Here is a 16,722-nt window from a genome sequence, read left to right on the forward strand (position 1 = left end):
CAGGCAAACCGGCTGTCAGGTGGTGTAGCCATTGTTCTGCCAGGCGGTATAGCAGCCAGAGAAGTTCCCATTACCACTCACATAGAAGCCGTTGCAGTCACCGTTTTATCTCATAAAACCATCACCATTTGTTCAATGTACATTCCACCATACTCACATTTTACCGTAAGAGATCTAGAAATAATTTTAGACCTGCTACCAGAACCATTTTTAATAGGCGGTGATTTTAATTCACATAACACGTTATGGGGTAGTAAAACTACTGACACCAGGTGCCAAACACTTGAAGATTTTATTCTAACAAACAACATATGCCTTTTAAACACTGGTGCGGCAACTTACTATTGCCCAAGCACAGGAGCTATGAGTTGCTTAGATCTGTCACTGTGCTCTCCATCTTTTTTTGGCGATTTTCAGTGGGGTACTATTGAGAACCCCTATGGTAGTGACCATATGCCTGTTATCATAAAAAGAACATCTCCTTTTCCTACCATCCCACTGAGGCCACCCCGTTGGAAACTCCATCTAGCAGACTGGCCTCTCTTTACTGAAAATGCCACTCTGGATAACATATCAGATGAGCTACCAATAGACGAAATGAATGAGAAGATTACCGCCTGCATACTCGCTGCAGCAGAACAGACAATCCCACAATCCTCTGGATTCTTAAGAAAAAAACCTGAAACCCTGGTGGACGAAGGAATGTACACAAACAAAAAAACTACAAAACAAAGCGGGGGGTATCTTTCGGCGATACCCCAACACAAGATAATCTACTTTCTTTCAAAAAAGCAAAAGCGAAAGCCAGGTACACGCGCAGACAAGCCGAAAGACAGTCCTGGAAAAATTATGTCTCGTCTATAAATAGCTCATTAGCATCCAAACGAATGTCGGATCAGGTTCGTAAGTTTACAGGTGATTACGCTTCTTACACTATCCCCATACTATCACCTCCAGGCACGCAAACAAATATAGAAGAACAAGCAGACATATTAGGGCAACATTTCCATGATATATCAAGCTCGGTAAACTATTCAGCTGCATTTCTAAAACATTAGCAATCAACAGAAAAACTAAAGCTTGCGACCACAGGAAGTTCAGAAAGACTGTATAATGCGGCTTTAACACTACCGGAAATAAATAGAGTACTCACAACTGACAAAAAGACAACACCTGGTCCAGACAGAGTACATTACGCGATGCTCGCTCATCTATCTCTTAATGCAGTGGAAATCTTGCTTCGGTTTTTTAATATAATCTGGGAACGGGAAAATGACGAAAGAGTGGAAGAAAGCCATCATTATCCCTTTCTTGAAAGCTGGAAAACCTCCCACAACAGCAACCAGCTATAGACCCATAGCACTCACAAGTTGTCTTGCAAAGTCCTATGGAGCCGTCATCAACATAAGATTGACATACGTCCTTGAATCAGAGAACATGCTAGATAACCATCAGTGTGGATACAAGAAAGGTTGCTCCACAACAGATCACCTAGTCCGACTAGAAGACGAGATACGTGCGACCTTTCCACAGAAACAATATTGTCTCACTGTTTTCTTTGATTTAGAAAAGGCGTATGGACACAACATGGAGGTTTGGTATCTTAAGGGACTTAGCAGATTTAGGAATCTGAGGGAGAATGCTCAAATGTCTAGCCGATTTCATTTCGGACCGAACATTCCAGGTGCGTTTAGGTACGACCATATCACGTGTGTTCATTCAGGAAAATGGTGTGCCACAAGGATGCGTATTGAGCAGAACATTGTTTGTGCTGAAAATGAACTCGATCAATAGGGTAATTCCATCCTCTGTAATGCATTCGTTATTTGTGGATGATCTACAAATTGCGTGTCGTGCATCCAACCTGACATCCTGCGAGCGGCAAATTCAAATTACATTAAACAAGCTAACACAGTGGGCGTTTGAAAACGGTTTTAGTTTCTCAAGTGAAAAAAGTATGTGTTGTCTTTACACAAAAAAGGGGCCTACAACCAGAACCCACACTTAAGCTACAAGAAGCCACACTACCAGTAAAACAAGAACACAAGTTTCAGGGTGTTCTGTTTGATAAAAAGTTAAACTTCCTGGCACACGTGAAGAGCCTTAAAATAAAAGCGAACAATGCACTTAACGTCCTCAAAGTCCCGTCCGGGAAGCTCTGGGGCTCTGACCGTGGATGCCTGCTACGCATCTACCGTACTTTGGTGCGCAGCATATTAGATTATGGTAGCATCATATACGGTTCAGCCAGACAATCTTACGTTCGACGACTTGATCCAGTTCATAACTTTGGACTACGACTGGCAAGCGGTGCTTACAAAACATCGCCTGTCCAGAGTTTGTATGTTGACTGTAATGAACCTCCTCTACAGCAACGCAGAGTGCTACTAACTTTTTCTTACGTACTAAGAATTCAGTGCTCACCACAACACATATGCTTCAACATTGTCACACAGTGTAACTCACGCTTAGACTACACAAACAAACCAAACACGATTAAACCGCTTATCCTACGATGTGAGGAATATATTCGGCATTATAACATTCCTCGCGAAGTCCTTCAGGTTGCGAGAAAACCACAGCGTTTGCCCCCGTGGCACGATTTCGCACCGTTATGTGATTGGACATTGACACATTTAAAGAAAAAAGACACCCCACACGAACACATTAAACAAGAATTCCGTTTTCTACAGGACAAATATCAAAATTACGAGGAATTTTACACTGATGGCTCTAAAACAAAAGAACACGTGGGTGTGGAGGTCGTAACAGAACATTGGGAAAGAAGTATTCGTTCGTCACAGCACGCCTCTGTCTACACAGCTGAAGTCTATGCATTGTGGACTGTGGTTAAAAAGATCATCGCTGGAAAACACTAAAACACAATCATATACACAGATTCATTAAGCACGCTGAAGGCTCTTCACATGAAATCCGAATGTGAACCTCTGATAGGGGATATGTTAAACATGATAATAATAAACAAATACGGCAGGTGAATTAGGTTTTGCTGGGTACCAAGCCATGTTGGTATACCGGGTAACGAAGCAGCGCATAGGTGCGCATCAATGGCAGCGCACAAAGACATAATAAACACAACACTTCCATATCAAGATAGTATCCGTGCCATTAAGAAGGCCTTAACATCAAAGTGGCAACACGAATGGGACTGTTGTACAGAAAACAAGCTACATTTTAATAAACCTGTAATCGGCGAGTGGAAATCATGCAGGCACCAACAACGGTTCTACGAGGTGATCTTGTGTCGACTTCGAATTGGACAGACACATTTGACGCACAATTTTCTCCTCCGAAAAGAAAACCCGCCAACCTGCGAAAAATGCCTTGAACCTCTCACAGTCATGCGCATCCTAATAACATGTCCACACATCGACACACTGAGACGGAGGTTTTTACACAGCCTATATAATTCCCACACTCCATTACACTCTGCCCTATTACTAGCAGATGACCGCCTAGTGCCATTTGCTAACCTGTTATACTTTTTATAAAAAACTGGCAATTTACACCAACTATAGTATAATACAGGTTTACCTACTCTAACGTTGTATTTCATTTTGTTTTGTGTCTGGCGCAGCATGGCCTTAGTTGCCTTTGTGCCATTAAACCCAAACTAACCAACCAACCAACCAACAAAGGACTTGGAACACATACCATATTATGGCTATTAAAAACAGGTTGCATACATACGCCCGTGAAAAAATAGAGAGCTCCCGCCCACCCCAGGCGTTTGTTTTTTGCCTGATTGTTTCTGCTTCGTCCTTCCAGTACTCGTTGTTGTCACGATAAACCTCGAGTGGCAACCCTAGGTACTTCGGTGGGCGGGTTTCCCATCTTACATTTACGTATACATCAGGCTTCATATCGCAATTACCATACCAAAACCCAGTTAATCATGCTACCTGTCATGAAACAAAATTGTTTGGCTGTATGAAAAACTTCACATATCCTCTGCCTATCATGACAGAGTACGGCCACATCGTCAGCATATCCAAGAATCTTTACTTCAGTACTCTGTAATCTAAATCCGTGCACGTTTGAATTTTGCATAATTGATAAGCAAAAAGGTTCTAGGTATATGGCAAAAAGTAAGGCTGAGGCCGGGCATCCTTGTCAGATGGAACTGAGTATGTCAATTTCTTCACCGAGCGTCCTATTAACTACCTGGCGTGTTACGCACTGCGAGTACGCCATCTTTAATCCATCAAGAAACACAGTACCAACTTGAACATGTTCTAACACGTTGAACAACACTTCATGGGGGACACGGTTAAAAACTTTTTGTAAGTCTAATTGCATCATTGCTATTCGGTCTCCAAAGTCATCGCAAATCTCTAAGACACTTCTTACTACGTGTATGTTTGTCGTAATGCTACGACCTTTTATGCCACATGTCTGGTGCGGTCCTAGAATGTTTTGAACGACATTCTGCATTCTTTTGGCCAGCACCTTCATGAAAATTTTGTAATCCGTATTCAAGAGGCTAATGGGGCGATATGACATCACTGACTGAAGTTTGATGTAATCGTCCGATTTGGGGATTAAAGTAGTGTGCGCTTCAGTGAAAGACCGTGGTAGCTTCTTCTTTTTATACCCCTCTTCGATAACTTCGAACAGCTCGCTGGCAATCTCTTCTTTAAACATTTTATAGAATTCTGCTCCGATTCTATCTGGGCCAGGTGTCTTTCCAGTGCTTAAGTCATCAATAGCGTTTTTAATCTCCTGTATATTGATACGGGCCTCCAAACATTTTTTAGTTTCGTCGTCAAACTTGGGCACTAATGAAAGGAAATCTTCACTAAATGCACTCGCCATTGGAATACGTTTTCCAAGCAAATCGGGATATTATTCAACAAACGCGTTCATTATCTGACTTTTTCCTTTCGTCAGTCTGCCATTGTACATTATTTCCTTAACTTCTTTTCTTTGTGCATATTGCTTTTCATCACTTAGTGCCCGCTTTGTCGGTGTTTCGCCCATCCAAAGCTTTTCTGTTCTTGACCTAATAATAGCACCTCTGTGCTTTTCTTTATCGAAAAGTTCCAGCTTGTTTTTGGTATTTTTGATTTCTTCAGTGAAAGAGCCCGGTTTCGCACTCTCTTCCTTTAATAGTGCTTGCAGTTGCGACTGCAATTTCTTCTCGTCTTGTTTCTTCTCAAAATTAAGGATAGTCATACGTTCTATATAGCACTCAATTTACCATCTTGTTTAAAAGCTTCCCACCTCGTTTCCCACTCGTCTTTTCCAACTTCATACAGCATCGTTAACGCTTCACTTACTTTTCTAGAAAAAATTTTGATGATGATGATGTGTGGTGTTTTATGGCGTAAGGGCCAGGTTTGGCCAAAGAGCGCCATGACAAGTGGTAATGTTGACGATGTATTATGGAAGGTGTGACTTGGCTGTAAAGTGGCTTAAAATAGTCGCTGTAAAGTGCGGAAAATCTACGTGCTATGAAATAATTGGGATGACACTAATGACGAATACTATGAACATTAAAATCCATCGTAGAAGAATGATGCAAAATAGAAAATATATAAGATGTTAAAATTACTTGGAGCACTGATGCATCGCCAGAGCCCTTGAAACACAAGGGCCTAGAGGCATGTGCTATACGAAAGAGCTATCACAGCGGCATCCCCTGAAGAGAGGACCCGCTACGAACATGTGGGGCTAACAACATGCAAGACAGCATCTTTCAGAAAACTTAGGACTGCGTTGGTGTCAAATAAAGGTTCTGGGCCGAGTAGCATTACGGGATGTAGGGGGATGTGCTGCTGGTATGCTAGAGAAAAATGTTTCCTTCTCTCAGATTCGGCTGCCCGACACTCCAGGAGGACGTGGAGGACGGTCAGCCTCTCCCCGCATGTACCGCAGGTTGGAGGATCATTTTCAGTGAGTAAGAAGTTATGCGTGCCAAATGTGTGTCCTATTCTGAGGCGACAGAATAGGACATCTGTTCGCCGTGATTTTGTTACGGAGGGCCAAGAACCTAACGGTGGCTTTATCACGTGCAGTTTGTAATTTACTTCTGCGTCCCACATACGTTGCCAGTGTTTTCGCAGTTTCCTTCTTAAGAAAGGCTTCAGGTCTGTGACAGGGGCCGAAACAGTAGGATTAACTGCATGCAATGAAATTGATGTGGCCATCTGGTACGCTAGAACGTTACCCTCGATGCGCCTATGTCCAGGCACCCAGCATATAATCACACGTTGGTTAGATATATATGCTTTACAAAGGACGGAGTAGAGTTCATTAATTACCGGATTTTTGTGTTAAAACTTCTTGTGCGCAAACAGGGACAAAGAGTAGGGGCAACACAAGGACGAGAGCGTTCTAACAACTGGTTTTTACTTTTGAAGAACTACCTGCTCAAATACCCACAGATCTGCGCGATCTAGTCAACAGAGCACGCCTATAGCGCATATGATGATATGATACCTGCGGGTATCATATGCGCTATAGGCGTGCTCTGTTGACTAGATCGCGCAGATCTGTGGGTATTTAAGCAGGCAGTTCTTCAAAAATAAAACCAGTTAGAAAACGCTCGTCCTTGTGTTGCCCCTATTCTTCGTCCCTGGTTGTTTGCGAACAAAAAGTTTTAAGATGAATCTGTTCCAACTAGGCTGACTCGCAGTTATGCTTCAGTTGGATTTTTGTGGTTACAGAGACATCAAGGCCTTCACAACACTAAGGGAGTCCGTATATATAACTGATTTCGGGAGTTTTGATTTATTTATATGCTTTACGATCAACAGCAGTGCGTAGGCCTCAGCCGTAACTTACTAGTTTCCGAATGTAGTACATCGGCTTCCGAGAAGGATGGACCGACGGCTGCATAGGACACCCCGTCGTGTGACTTCGATGCGTCTGTGTAGAACTCCTTACAGGAGTATTTGTGCTGGAGTTCCCGGAAATGCATTTGGATTTCAATCTCTGGAGCGTGTTTTGTAACTTGCATGAAAATTATATCGCATTGTATCAGCTGCCACTCCCAAGGAGGTAGCAGCTTGGCTGGATGCATTGGGCGAAGCTGGAGGAGTGGAATATGCATTTCATGACTAAGCTCCCTCACACGCAGCGAGAAAGGCTGTCTTACGGAGGGACGATTATGAAAGAGTGTAGCATATGTCATCTCGTTAACGGCATTATAACACGGATGTTGAGGATTAGAGTGGACCTTTAGAAAATATGTTTGGCTGATGTATGTTCTCTGGATATGAAGTGCCCACTCATTCGATTCTGCATATAAACTTTCAACGGGACTTGTCCTGAAAGCGCCCGTGGGTAAGCGGATATCTAGATGGTGAACAGGGTCTAGCATCTTTAGCGCACTCGGGGCGGCAGAATGATAGATCACGGCACCATAATCTAATCGTGAACGAATCAGGCACTTATAGAGATTAATTAAGCACTTCCTGTCGCTAACCCACGTAGTCTGGGATAGAAGTTTCATTAGGCTCATTGTTTTCAGACATTTTTCTTTATGTTGTTTAATGTGGGGGACGAAAGTGACTCTATAGTCAAGTATAACACCTAGAAATTTGTGTTATTTGTTTACAGTTATTTGTTGTCCACATAGTTTTAAGCAAGGATCTGGGATCAGGCCTCTCTTTCTTGTAAAAAGAACACAACAACTTTTGTTAGGATTGATCTTATAACGATTTTTGTCTGCCCACATCGACACTTTTGTTCAGGCCATGCTGTACCTGTCTCTCGCAGACTGCGAGGTTACAAGATTTGAAAGCTATTTCAATGTCATCCGCGTAGACAGAGTAAAAGATGGCCGGCGCAAATGAAGCACGAAGCGTGTCCATCTTCACGATAAAGAGCGTGCAGCTGAGCACGCCTCCTTGGGGTACACCCGTTTCTTGCGTAAAAGGACGTGAAAGTACATTCCAGACTTTCACGCGGAAGGTGCGGTTGGACGGGTAACTTTCTATCAGATTTAGCATATTGCCACGGATGCCCATTCTCGACAAGTCTCTCAAGATTCCATAGCGCCAAGTTGTGTCGTATGCCTTCTCCATATCGAGGAATATGGATAGGAAAAACTGTTTGTGTACAAATGCGTCACGGATGTTTGCTTCAATACTTACAAGGTGATCAGTTCTGGAGCGCCCTTCTCGGAAGCCGCACTGATAAGGTTCAAGAATTTTGCTCTATTCAAGAAAATGCATGAGTCGCCGATTTATCATTTTTTCAAACACCTTACAAATGCAACTTGTGAGGGCTATCGGGCGGTAACTTGCCACTGAGGAAGGGTCTTGCCTTGTTTCAAAACAGGGACCACAATGGCTTCCTTCCATGCGATTGGAAGGTACCCTGCATCCCAGATGGTGTTGAAAAGTGTGAGTAGTGTAACTTGCGTGTCATTGTGTAAGTTTTTGAGCATTTCGTACATGAATCTATCAGATCCTGGTGCGGAGCTCTTGCATACGCTCAAGGGAGTTCTCAATTCGGCAATACTAAAAGGACGGTTGTAAGGCTCATTCTCTCGACTTTTTCTTGTTAATGGCTTACGATCTTCTATTTGTTTATATTTCAGGGAGGATTGCGAATAATGATTTGAACTTGATACGCTCTCAAAGTGCTCCCCAAGTGAGTCTGCCTGATCTTGCAGTGTACCGCCCTGTGTATTTACCAGAGGGAGTGAATAAGTTTGTCGCCCTCTAATTCTGTTTACCCTGTTCCAGACTTTGGCCTCATCTGTAAACGAGTTAATACTCGATAAATACTTCTGCCAGCTTTCTCTTCTGGCCTGTCGGCGGGTTCTCCTACCTTGGGACTTTACTTTTTTAACGTTGACAAGATTTTCTGCAGTGGGCGAAGCGCGTAGCAACCCCCACGCTTTGTTCTCATTCCTACGTGCGATTCTGCATTCATTGTTCCACCACGGGACATGCCGTTTGCATGCAGACCCACTTACTTCACGTATGCATTTAGATGCGGCATCTATTATGAAGGCTGTAACGTACTTCACAGCAGTATCGATTTCTAAAGAAGACATGTCATCCCATGATATACTAGGTAAGTTTCGGAATTTCTCCCTGTCTGCTGTGTCAGTCTTCCACCTAGTAGCCTGTGGTGGATTTTCGTTTTCTTCAAGTGTTCTTAATAGTATGAGGAAGTGGTCACTTCCGTAAGGATTGTTCGTAACTTCCTATTCGAGTTCAGGCAGTATGGACGGGGAAACTATGCTCAGATCAATTGAAGAAAACGTATTGTTTGCAAGACAGTAATATGTGTGTTTCTTCTTATTCAGAAGGCACGCACCAGAAGAAAAAAGGAACTGTTCAACAAGACGACCTCGCGCATCTATACGAGAGTCGCCCCACAGGGAGCTGTGCGCATTGAAATCGCCAAGAACAACATAAGGTCCTGGCAATTGATCTATAAAGGATTGGAATTCATGTTTCATTAATTTGTAATATGGGGGTATGTAAAGAGAGCTAATGGTGATGAGTTTGTTTAGGAGAACAGCTCGAACCACCACTGCTTCGAGAGGCGTTAGTAGCTGTAAAAGTTGACACGCAATGCTCTTATGGATAGCAATGGCGACACCGCCCGATGATGGGACAGCATCATCGCGATTGTTACGAAAAGTTATATACTGTCGGAGAAAGTTTGTGTTTGGATTTCAAGTGTGTTTCTTGTAAACTCAGCACTTTCGGAGTCTGTTTTTGGATGAGTTCCTGCACATCATCAAGGTTTCTAAAAAGACATCTGACGTTCCATTGAATTATTTATGTATCCATATTGGAAGTCAATAGGTGCTGTGTGTACAGAAACAGAAGTGTTAATTAGAGGTTTCAGAGGTTAGATTCCAGAGCTCTTTCGAGGCCCTGTAATTGGGGTTTTGCCCTTTCTGGAGCGTTCCAGGGAGCCTCGCCGCTCCTTAGGCGCTTGGCGCGCCGTGGAGATAGTTGTAGTGTCCATTGCCTCTTGTGAGGCGCCGCACACGTGCTATTGTGAGCGAGAAGTTACCAGGGAAGGTCCCGCCTTGGAGGGCAAGACCCTGCGCCCAACAGCCCGGAGGTCGATGGGGCTCCCTGGGAAATTTGGCTGCGCCGGCCGTTGCCAGCACTGGAAAGGACCTGGGAGGTTGAGGCAGCCTCGCCTGCGCCCACCTTCGGGGTCGATGGTCCCTTCTCCTCGGTTGGCGGAGCAGCGCTAGCTGCAACCGCCGCGGGGGCAGATCGTGTAACTGCCGACTCAATGCTTGTGGGTCGGGCAGCCGCCGGAGGCCGTTGTGACGCTGCCCCCTGACGCGCCACATCGGCAAAGGTTTTCTTTGGCAGGTAGGATACCTGCCTGCGTGCCTCCTTGAAACTTATGTTTTCCTTTACTTTAAATGTTACGATTTCCTTTTCTCTTTTCCAAGACGGGCACGACCGCGAGTATGCGGCATGCTCGCCATCACAATTAACACAATGTGGAGTGTTTTGGCACGTTTCCGAGGAATGTTCATTGTCACTGCACTTGGCACAAGTCAGCCGCCCTCGACAGTTCTGTGAACTGTGGCCGAAACGTTGGCACTTAAAGCATCTGAGAGGATTGGGTACGTATGGCCGAACACGAAGTTTGATATAACCGGCCTCGATGGACTCGGGAAGGACACTTGAGCCGAAGGTGAGTATCAGGTGTTTCGTCTTGACCTCTTTTGCATCTCGCCTCATCTTAATTCGTTTAACATTGATAACATTCTGGTCACTGCAGCCCTCCAAGAGTTCAGCCTCAGTGAGCTCCATCAAATCATCGTCAGAGACAACACCAGGGGTGGTGTTCATCGTGCGGTGCGGGGTTATATATATTTGGGTTTCCCCAAAGGACACTAGTTTTGACAATTTTTCATATTGTTTTTGATCGCGGAGCTCCAAGAGGAGATCCCCGCTTGCCATCCTCGACGCCTTATAACCAAGACCAAGGACTTCAGTCAATGACTTGGAAACAAGGAAGGGTGATATTGTTGGTACTGGTTTATCTGGTTTTGCAGAATGAATCCCATGGAAACGCGGGAAGGATTCTTTTTGGCGGCCAAAAAACTGGAAGACTTCATCGGTGCGCCCTCTTTTCTGAGGGCGATCAGGTTGCAGAGGGCAGGAAGTAGCCATGTGTGGACGTGTAGTTTTCGGCAGGAATGCGAGCCACCCACCATGGAGTCCAACATGGGGACGCTGCAGGGCCTGAAAACGCCAGCTGTACGTTGCCACTATAACCCAATATGACATAACCAAGGTTGGTTACTCACACAAGGTTAACCCTTGCTGCCAGGAAGGTCGGAAGTAATAAAGAAATGAGAAGGAGACAGGAAAGGTGGAAACTAAGGAAAAGACGAAGGTTGTAGTGAGAGAGAGACAGGAAAAGGCAACTACCGATTTCCCCCGGGTGGGTCAGTCCGGGGGTGCCGTCTGCGTGAAGCAGAGGCCAAAGAGGTGTGTTAGCTCCGCCGGGGGGCCTTAAAGGTCCGAACACCCGGCATCGGCTCAACCTCCAGGATCCCCCTTTCCCCGGACATGGCTAATTCGTGCACGGTTAGACGCGGGAGCGTCCAGCCCCCATGTGCTCGGGTACGTGGTGTCGCAACACACCAAACGCCTGCTTACGCAGACGCCCCTGCGGGGAGAAAAAATTTTATCTTTCATGATGCTATTATTGAATTTCCAGCGGTGCCAGTTGACCTTAGGCATTCTTTCCTTTGTCCCAAGCGCAAATTTTACCAAACAGTGGTCGCTAAAATACACTGGCATAACAACGTATTCGTCACAACACATCACAAGGTCAAGTGGGATGTAGGCTCTATCCAAACGCGCGTGACTTTGGCCCTGAAAATGTGTGAAATCAACTCCGCCGTTAGACTTGCAGAGGGCCACATCTTCTAGTCCATTCTCTGCAATCAATTCCGTCAAAAACAGTGCGCTTTGATCGCGCAAATTTACACGTTTAGAGCGGTCCTCAATTGCGCACACACAGTTGAAGTCACCAATTAATATCACATATCTACTACAATCAAGGAAACCACCAATCTCTTCAAAGAATGCTTTTCTTTCGTTGTCACGATTTGGGGCGTACAAGCAAATCACGTGCCATTCAAAATTGATTAACGAAAAATCACAAACCACGAAGCGTCCGCTCTCACTGCTTCTTATACTTGTCTCAATTGCGTCAATCGACCTTTTTGTGAAAATTGCACACCCTCCCGATAAGCCACCGGCATGTGACACACAAACATTATACGTTGTGCTGAAAGGCGCTACCATTCAATCAGTTTCGTCCTCCCTGTGTATTTTTGTTTCTTGTATGGCGATCACTTCTAAATCATGTTCTGCAAATAGCCTACTTAATTGGTATTGGCGTCTTCTAGACGAAGGCCCGCGCACATTTAGAGTGGCGAAACGAACTGCTCTCTCAAGTATAACAGCCATCTTCATCTTTAAAAAGGATGCGCTCACCAAACAGTCTGTGCCCCGATATTGGGGTACACCCTCGGTGCGTTAGCCGTGTTGTCCAGTGGGCAGCTTAGCCGCCCTCTTTTCCTTCTCCGGAACCTTCGGCTTTGGGGTGGGCCGCAGCCGGCGAATAGTGAACGCTTTCGTCGGCGGTTCACTGCTGTTGGCTTCCTTTGTCTCTGCACCGGCGTCGTCTCGTGGTCTCTTTCCCAGCGCACTGCTGTCTTCTGCTTCACGGCAATCCATGGAGTCCACTTCGGCACTCTTCTGGTGAATTCCCGCTGTCTCTTTATTTCCACTTGTGTTGTTGGCACCACCCTCGATGAAGTCGGAGCCCTGTATCTTGGCTTTTGCGTCTGCTGCAATTTCTACCTGTACAGTGGCTGTCAAATTTTCCGCAGTAGTATTTTCTGATTGCTTACTTCCTTTGGTGCTGGTGCCTTGTACTCCTGATGTTGTTGCAGAATGCGTGCATTCTCCTGCTTCCGCTTCGTCCATGGTGAACTCGGATTTCTCCGTGCTCAACGTGGCCATGGCACCTGCCGCATACGTCCTCGAGCAGTTTTCTACGGCGTGTCCGTAGTGTTTGCAGACGCTGCACCGCGGCACGCGGCAGTCCTTGCTTATCTGGCCAATCGGTTGTGGCCAACCTTGGCGCTCTTCCGGGCGCTACGACAAGGGCTAGCTCACCTCCGACGCGCAGCTGATGTGGTTTATTATCCAACGTAACGTGAGCCTTCAGTCGCACCACAACTGTGCGTGTCATGGTGTTCTGTTGGCTGTAGCCGTCAAGACGCCATTTATCCAGTCCTATTACCAAGACGGTTCCGTAGGGGTTCAGGGCGTTTCGCACGTCTTCTTAGCGCACATGGTAGAGCAGCCAGTGAAGCTTCAGACGGACGTCGCGGTGACTTGGAACAATTACGATACATCTCCGACCCTTGACCGTCAATTCCGCTTCGGCCAAAAACTTCTTCGCGCCTTCAGTAGTCTTGTAGGTAACCGCCCACACATGATTCATTTGATAGGCGCCGAGCGCAGGAACCTCGGTGGGCGGAAGAGGTTGAAACAGTGGCGCACAAAAATGTTCTGCGCGATATGGTCTACCTTTTACATCAGCATGCAGAAAAACGGTATATTGAACAACGTACCCAGTTGACAGTGGGGGCAAAACGATTGCATAACCCTGCGACATTCCATTTCTTGCACCGCGGCTATGGTGGACCGCTACATCCGCTCCGACGGAGCTCAAATCAGCCACGTCCGTACATTACGGTGATCGGAAGTCAACTGCATGGTATGGCCGATGGCAAAGATGCGTTGTTTACGACAGCACCTGTATCGTGCTATATGCATTCGCCGAATGTATAGCTACAGCACGTACGTGGCAGTCTTTCCGTGAACAATACACGCACACGTCGTGTACGTGGACTACTCCGTTTGTGGTTGTTCGCTGTATGTGTGCGTGCTGGTGGTGCTCACAAAAACAAGAGGCCGAGCGCAACATTTTTTTGCGCGCGTTGCAGACCACAATGTGCCACTTTATTGATGTGTTGTCATTGAGCTGTATGCGGGTGTGATTGTGATAGGTAAGCGGTTACAAGCTTGTGCGACTAAATTTTGCATCATAACGTATACCGCTTACCGCCGTCATTCCGCGTACAATATCGCGTAGTCGCCTTCATTTTGTTTTTACGCTTCGGCGTTGGCTCTACCAGCAGGCTCCAGTTGAACGTAAGTAACAGTAAATGCAACCACCCGCACGTTAGTGTAAAAGAAAAAAAAGAGGTCACAGAAACATGCAATAAAATAGCAAAAACAAGGGTGCAATCAGCACTTGGTGTTCCCAGGTGGTCTCCCTCCCAAGTACTGACCGAGCCCAATGCTGCTTAGCTTCGAGGATCGGACGAGAACTGGCGTATTCAGCATGGTATGGCCGATTTTTTTTTCTTTATTACCTGATTTTCGGTACATAACTTTTTACAAGAGAAAACAATCACCTTAACAAAACACAAAGTACAACATACATTTGCTGTTGTGCACGTATTCAACCAGTATCGTTCTGGCTTAGTCTAATCAAAATTCGCGCAAATCCACCAACGGCTCTACTCTTGGGAGGTACTCGGGTTTCATCTGTCGCTTTATGGAGAGCGACAAACCAGTGCATCTGTTCCCTGAAATACATTCGTGCAGGCCACGCATCTTTATCAACATGGTATCCCGCCATTCTCGCGCGCCAACTACAGTTGAGGCCGAAGAGCATAATTAGATCAAAATGCACTCCGTGCTCGTTATCTATGCTTAAGTAACGAATGCCATACGGGTCTAGTAGAAATTCTTTCTTTAGTGTCCTCTGCAATACATCCTACAAGAACACGCCTTCCCAAGAGTTTAAAAAAAACATGATCTATTGTCTCTGGCTGCTTGCAAATTAAACAATGCGTTCCCCACGGTAAAAATACTCCCTTTCCCTCCAAAAACTTCTTATCTGGTAATGTTCTCGTGTGTAATTTAAAAAAAGGAGGACTTTGTTCCTGGCGGGACCTGCATTTTCTTTACTCTCTATAAAACATCGCTGCTTGAGCCTCCACCGTACACGGACCTGTACAATGGCACTGGGAAAAGAACGCCGCACAATGCACAATACACTTTCTTTTTGTTCACACCGCACAGGTAATCATTCGAGAAGCGCACTAAAAGAAATCTGACAGTCAATACGACTTCGTTGTAAAACCCTCGAATCCCTCCCGAAAACTCTTCGGTTGAAACCACATACTCTGGCAGCCGTCTACTCAGCCTCATTTGACATACCGTGCGCGAGAAAGGGTACGTTGCGTCCCTAAAGAACAAGAACTGGTTTTCCAACTGCCGTACAAAAAGGTGGCCCAATCCCAGCCCCCCGTCTTTTACCCGCCGGAAAAAGTTGGTCCGGCTGCCGCGCTCCCATTCCGACTCCCAGACAAAGGCGGCGAAAATACTGTGTAGCTTCTGAACATTTGACCGTGAACAGTGCAATACCTGCATTACGTACCAAAGCTTGCTGATAAAGAAAACGTTACAAACGGTGGCTCTGGCAAAAATAGAAAGGTTAGTGCCTTTCCACTTCTCAGCTCTCTCCCGTGTTTCTTTGACCTGCCCTTTCCAGTACTGCTCGCTATCACGATAGGTATCGAGCGGGACGCCCAAGTACTTGCCTGGGGTCGTCACCCAATGCACGTTGGCAAAATGATGTGGCTTCGTCGGCCACGATCCATGCCAGAGCCCGAGGCACTTCAACCAGTTAACTCCACTACCAGTGACATGGCTAAGTTTACGGACAGATTTGACAGCCTCAATTATGCTCACCTGATCCTTGCTACAACAGCGACATCATCTGCATAAGCCAGCAGCTTCACTTCAACTGCTTGAAGCTTACATCCCGTAATTCTGTTGTTTTCAATCAATCTCATACACAGGGTTTCAATGTAGATAGAAAACAACAGAGGGCTGAGGGCGCAGCCCTGACGCACAGAACGTTGCAGCCTAATGGGAGCCCCCAAACTTTTATTCACGATCAGTCTGGTCGTGCAGTTACGGTACGCCAGGGCGACCCCCTCGCAGATTTCAGATCTGAGATTGGCATAGCCTAAAACGGCAAACAAGATTTCTTGAGCCACGCAATCTAAAGCCTCCTCGAGGTCAATCTGTAAAATGGCAATCCGACTATTACAATCATCACAGCACTCAAGTACACTGCGCGCTTTGTGAATATTATTAACAATAGTCAGGCCTTTAATCCCACATGTCTCGTGAGGCCCGACGATGTCCTGTATCACTGACAGCAATCTTCGCGCCAATATCTTAATAAAGATATTATACTGGATATTGGTGAGTGCTATGGGACGATACGCCGTAACATATCTTAATTTCGCTGCATCATCAGTTTTAGGAATGAGTACTGTGTGTGATGGACCCATAAGACGGAGGCAATGTGTTCCATTTGTAAGCTTCGTTAAAGATTGCATTCAATACAGGGCTGATTTCGTGCTCAAGTTCTTTATAAAAACCGGCGCTAAAGCCGTCTGGAACAGGCGATTTTCCGGGGTTTAAGTTGTCTATGGCCTGTTCAACTTCGGATTCTGTTATCTCAAGTTCCAATCTTCGTTTTCTTTCGTCATCCAGTCGGGGTATAGCACGCAAAAATTCATTCCCAAATGTGGTAGCGTCTACTTTGTGGTACGAGAATCGCGCCTGGTAATGCTCATGAAAAGCT

At 45.6% G+C, this 16,722-nt stretch overlaps 1 long non-coding RNA gene and 1 pseudogene across 1 annotated transcript in view; one reads left to right on the forward strand and one right to left on the reverse strand.

The window, feature by feature from the left end:
- The window catches only part of LOC142578142 (uncharacterized), a 116,666-nt gene extending 108,315 nt beyond the window's left edge, over positions 1-8,351 (forward strand). The window contains exons 2-3 of the long non-coding RNA XR_012827186.1: positions 5,834-5,916; positions 8,308-8,351. This is a non-coding gene — a long non-coding RNA (uncharacterized LOC142578142). The remainder of the gene's footprint in view (positions 1-5,833; positions 5,917-8,307) is intronic.
- Positions 8,352-14,295: 5,944 nt separating this feature from the next.
- On the reverse strand, positions 14,296-14,414 carry LOC142580518 (5S ribosomal RNA; annotated as a pseudogene).
- Between the last annotated feature and the right edge of the window lie 2,308 nt (positions 14,415-16,722).

Source organism: Dermacentor variabilis, chromosome 4 (genome assembly GCF_050947875.1).
Source record: "Dermacentor variabilis isolate Ectoservices chromosome 4, ASM5094787v1, whole genome shotgun sequence".
NCBI classification, from domain to species: domain Eukaryota; kingdom Metazoa; phylum Arthropoda; class Arachnida; order Ixodida; family Ixodidae; genus Dermacentor; species Dermacentor variabilis.